Below are 6,013 nucleotides of genomic sequence, written 5' to 3'. Positions count from 1 at the left end.
ATCGGGCCGAGCAGGAGAGCCGCTCGGCAATACTGGTCGTCCGGGAGGGGGGGGGGGGGGGGCAGAACGAGTGGGCCGCTCGGTCATATGCTCGGATGAATAGCGCCTATGTTGGCCTACGACCCAGCTGAGCGACCCTTCGGCCCAATCAACTATCGTATGTGAATTCCTGAGCGTCGGAAACTCGTACCTTAGCCGAGTTATCTCCTTGCCGACCTGGCCTTCTGCTGCGGCCGCTCAGCAAGGTGGCCCTCGCTCGGCGCATCTTTAACGTCGATCGCCTCGACCCTGACCTCCACGTGTCCTTAACCTCTGTCCGTACGGAATCCCTCCTTTGCTACCGGATCATTTAGCATATTGAAAAAGAGTTTTATTAATGAATATAGTTCATGAATATTGTTCACGAATATTGTTCATGAATATTAACGAGCCGAATATGTATATGTTCAAGCTTGATTGTTTAATTTAACGAACTGTCCAAACTTATTTATTTAATTAATCTTGTGTATATTGAACGAACATAAATAAATTCTTACCAAATTGAACACTAAATTTATTTACGAATATTTAATTTATTTACAACCCTACTCACAGCAACATTGATAGGATATTTCGCTTTTCTCTGAATAGTTGAGAAACAAGAAATAGGAAACAAGAATAATGTGCAGGAATATCCGAAATAGGATTTCGCAATGCTGGTAATTTATTGCCAGCAAAAATCGTCACCTGAACAATTCTTTAAGGATGGTTCGAGATAAATTATGGGAAATTTCACTCAGCAACTACAGTACATTATAAAGAGAGATTGAGAGAATCAATGGAGGATTTAGCATCAGTTGGAAATCGATCAACAATCAACTGTGCTAACATGTGGACTGGTAATTTAGATTTATCTCCTTCATGTTGATCTGAGACGGATTGACGGAAATATTAGAAACGAATGTATTCATCTTTTACCATCAATGTGGATTGATAATTTATGATTATATTGTATATATTTATTTTATTTATTTATTTGAAAGTACATAATTCAGTTGGGTCGACTGAACCCGCGGATGTTAATTTGGCCACGTTCTTGGGCACCCAAACCGGCGCCAAGCTTGCACTTGAAACGAATCGCTTGTGTTGAAAAGGCGGGGACCTTCAACCATTTCTCCTCATTCAAAATTCATGTTCCTCCCTATAAAAATACCTTTATACCCCTACCAACTCCTACGGTCTACGCTTTATGAGGGCAATCCCGTCATTCTATTACGCCATAATAGGAAATGCCTTGACTCGGATGACAGCTTCCATTACCGAATCGGAAACTGCCTCGGTGGAGGCTGCGCCTCGGTGTGGGCAGCCGTCGCTTCCTCTGCTTCTCTTCGTACTCGCTCCGCAGTGTTAGCTTGGAGAGGAAGAAACTTACACTGCAATCGAACTCTCCGGCTGCGCCCTCTTCCGACCGACGCCTCGTTCGTTCCCGCCGCGTCACCGTCGCCTCGGATGCAAGCTTCACGCCGTCGATCGCGTTGCTACCTGCAAGAGGTACGTCTCCATCGCTTCTACTGTAGTCGCCGGAAACAGGGCCTCTTCGCCTTCCTCGAGCTCCCATTACTCGAAAATGATCCTAAGTTCTTTTTTGATAGCGTTAAAGAGTAGGAGATGGAGGATCAAAGAAGAAGAGGAGGACAGAGCTCGGTTCCTCTTGTTTCTTCTTCGGCTTCTCTGGAACCCACGGTTCTTACAATTAGTGATGAAGATTCGGGTAGTGACGAGGGTAATGTGAAGTCAAAAGAAGTGATAGTTGATTCTCCATCTCTTCTGGAAGTACCAGATGATGATTTGGAAATTGAACGGGCTGATGCTCTCGAAAAGGATGATCCCTGCGTTGAGTTGGATGATATGAATACAACTGATATTTCCAGTTCCAGCTCAGAGTTGATGGATGCAACAAATTCATATCTTGAAGATGATGGGAGATGTGAAATCGTAGATGAAGAAGAGATAGCACGCTCCACATCTGATGAAACTACTATGGAGGTTGAAGATAATTTTGACATCATAATCTTGACAGATATGGAGGAAGATCAGCAATATAGGGAAGCAAATGAACGTGATGAAGAAATTCTAAAACCTTGTCATCCACTGCCATTTACTTGTCCTGCAACGAGGACCAGATCATGGTTTGGAAAACAGCCAAAAATCTCTTATTGTAGGTATTTCGGAACACTTGACATTGATTGGGAGGAGTGGGAGGAGGAGGAGGAGGAAGAAGAAGAAGAAGAGGATAATGAATCACAGGAAGATGAAGATGAACCGTTGTCTTTGTCAAAGAAAAAAATCTTCTCAAAAACATGCATTCCTCGGGAAGACAAGCCATTGTCTTCATTAAACAAGAAGAACAAGTGTTCAAAACCTCAGAAAGATGGAGCGTCTTCTTCATCAAACAAGAAGAAATCCTCGGAACCTCGGATAGATGAACCATCACCTTTACTAAACCATGCAAAATCTGGAAAAAGAAAGAGGGATATCCCCTCCAAAGAGTATTTTATTCCAGAGCTCCTTGTTAATACGATGTGCGACAATACAATAGATATTCCTTCTATCTTTCCTACAAAGGAATCTTGCAATGAGGAACCTGACTTTTTCTCATGGAATGATGAAGAACTCAAAGTTGTTGAAAAGTCTGATCATGAGAAATTTATAGATGAACTTTGGGCTGATTTTGATTTTGCCATGGGTTCTACTAATATTGGCTCCTACAATGCTGATAAGGTGTGCATTAAGTTCTTCCCCTTGTCTTTAGGTTTGTTTCCTTAATATTTTTGATTGTATAGCTCTATATAACTAGGTGTATGAGAAAGGTCTCTCAAGTAGTTAGGATACTTATTTAACTCGATCATTTTTGAAGTTCTTAAATAATTTGAGCTTTAGAGATCAATATAGCAGTCGGTTCATTTTGTTATCTAATTTGATTCACATATATGGATTGGGTGATTTTGAACTTTATGGTTCTTTATATATGCTATTGGATAATGGAACTTCTTTGGTACATTTATATGATAACTCTCTTGATTATAAGATTACAATCTCTTCATATTTATCAGAGTCAAGAAGAAAAAATCACAAATATGGAAGATAGATTACTGCCATCATGCTTGAGTGGGGAGCATTGTTTTATCCTAGATGAACAAATAGGGCTCATATGCAAGTTCTGCTCCTTTGTTAGGATGGAAATCAGACATATTCTTCCATTTTTTGTAAGTAATTAATTTAATTTTACCACACCTTGATCGACCAAAACTGCATTTATTTAATATCGTTCACTTTGTTTTGCATGCTGTAGGGGCAAAACATGTTTCGAAAATCAGAGATGAGAAATTTCAACAGTGAACAGGACCAACTATATTTTGAAAACCTTCTTGCATCCATTAATTTAAGTGGGGAAGCTTCGGCTAATAATTCCAGAAAAACTGTGTGGGATCTCATCCCAGGTGTTTACCAGACCATGTACCAGCATCAACAAGAAGCATTCGAGTTTATGTGGAGAAACCTAGCAGGGGGGATTGATCTAAACAAGTTGATTTCCCATTCCAAACCTGATGTGGTAGGGGGTTGTGTGATTTCTCATGCCCCAGGGACAGGGAAGACCCGATTATCCATTGTTTTTATTCAAACTTATATGAAGGTTTTTCCAGATTGCAGGCCTATGATAATTGCTCCTAGAGGAATGCTCCTAACATGGGAGACAGAAGCTAGAAAATGGAATGTCAACATTCCCATTCATAATCTGAATTCTTTAGAATACACTGGGAAAGAAGACAAAGCCATAATTTCTTCATTGACTTCAAGACAACCGCGAACTAAAATGTCAGTGCGGCTCGTGAAACTGTGTTCATGGAGCAAAGGCAATAGCATCCTTGGAGTAAGTTATAATCTGTTCAAGAAACTGTCTTCTGAGAGGACTACAACTGGATTGGATAAGTTTCTTCTTGAGAAACCAGGTTTGCTAGTTCTTGATGAAGGCCATATTCCAAGAAATCAACGGAGTCTTATATGGAAGGTATTAGGAAAAGTTAAAGCAGAAAAGCGACTCATCCTTTCTGGAACACCCTTCCAAAATAATTTTGATGAGCTTTACAATATCTTGTGTCTGGTACGGCCTAAATTTGCAGAGGAGATCACAAATAACAATTTGAAATTAGGAAGGCAAAAGGTTTGCATAGACGAGCAACCCATTGGCTTTCCTGAAAAAGATGGTGGAAAAGAACTTTGGACTTCTCTAACTAGCAATGTTACTGATGACAATGTTGAAGAAGTCAGATCTATATTGAAACCTTTTGTGCACATTCATAATGGCACTATCCTGAATGATCTTCCAGGTATGCAACAATTAATGCAGAACTCAGGTTGTTCTTTTTTTCTTCCTATGGCACATTCAGGTCGATAATGTTCTAAATGATCTTGCAGGTATGAGAGAATATATAATTCTTTTGGATCCCGTACCTCACCAGAAAGCCATGATTGAAAAAGTAAAACACATTGGATCCAAATCCGCCTTAGACTGTGAATACAAATATTGCTTGGCTTCCATCCACCCTTCCCTGGTGACTTGTCTGAAGATGTCTAAAGAAGATGAATTGCTGGTAGACAAGGATTTGCTTGAAAAGTTGAAACTCAATCCAGCTGAAGGGGCAAAAACACGATTCGTTGTCGAAATTGTTCGCTTGTGTGAATCGCAGAATGAGAAAGTGCTTATTTTCAGTCAGTATATACAGCCACTGACTATGATTAAAGAACAACTAATCAACGAGTTTAACTTGATTGAAGGGAAGGAGGTCTTGGAGATGACCGGAAAGGTTCATTTGCGAAATCGTCAATCTTCGATAAATATGTTTAATGATGAAAAAAGTGAAGCTAAAGTGCTACTTGCATCAACCAAGGCTTGCTGTGAAGGGATAAGCTTAACTGGCGCCTCGAGGGTTATACTTATTGATGTTGTATGGAATCCGGCAGTAGGAAGACAAGCCACCAGCAGAGCATTCAGAATTGGGCAAAAGAAATTTGTATACACTTACAACTTGATTACATCTGGGACAGGTGAAAAGGAAAAGTATGAGGCACAAATCAAAAAAGATCATTTGTCCAAATTGTTGTTTGCCCAAGAAAGTGATTCCACTATTACCAAAATCCGTTTACCTCAGTCAAAAGAAGGTCACCCAAATAGTGTTCTCTCCAAAGACAAGATTCTGGAACAAATTGTTGATAAAATGAAGGGCATGTTTATTGATATTTTCTGTTCATCCAAGGAGTAATTGTAGAAAACTATGACACACTACAACTCTTCTTTCAATGCATGCACCATGGGGAGGGAGTACACCTTCATCAAGACCTCTCAATTGATGCCTCTCTTACAACCCTTGCAAGATTCTTCACTTTTACCACTGTTCTTTTAGCATAATCTATCTTCCATTCTTTAGTGTTCTGCAGAGTTATTGGAGGAGCCAATTTGAGCAATTGGATAGGCATGACTAAATTGAAAAGTTGAAAATTATTAGGATAATCATCACTAAATTCTTCTGAATCCTGTTCATTTGAGCTTTATTAGCTGTCTTAATATGAACAACAAAATTCCTCGGTTGATGTGAGACACCTGTGAAGATATTATACTTGAATCTACTTCAATGTGAAAGGTAAGTCTGCTTTTCATTTTCAATCTCTTTTCATATCATTATGAAAGGGCATCACTGTTGTAATCAACTTAAACAGTAAATTTTAATTACTAATGGATACTAACTGTATTCCTGAGAGTGGAGAGCATACTCTATAGCTGTTACAACAATATGCAATAATTTTTCATGTGGTTTTGTTGATGCCCATTAATCAACCTCAGACTGGGTTCTGGTTCTAAATATGTTCATCTTATATGTATGTTTTTTACCAGTCAAGAATGTGTTGTTTCTTCTCCTTAGAATAATAGGAATTTAAGAAACTCAGTTCGCACAAATTGTCCACTTGTCCTGAGCCT

At 39.4% G+C, this 6,013-nt stretch overlaps 1 pseudogene; it reads left to right on the top strand.

Moving 5' to 3' along the window:
- Positions 1 to 1,649: 1,649 nt before the first annotated feature.
- Positions 1,650 to 5,494, top strand: LOC121995034 (annotated as a pseudogene).
- Positions 5,495 to 6,013: the final 519 nt, after the last annotated feature.

The sequence above is a fragment of the Zingiber officinale genome, chromosome 6A (genome assembly GCF_018446385.1).
Source record: "Zingiber officinale cultivar Zhangliang chromosome 6A, Zo_v1.1, whole genome shotgun sequence".
Classification (NCBI taxonomy): Eukaryota; Viridiplantae; Streptophyta; class Magnoliopsida; order Zingiberales; family Zingiberaceae; genus Zingiber; species Zingiber officinale.
Note: the sequence above shows the minus strand (reverse complement) of the source record. Positions and strands in the feature narration are given on the sequence as shown.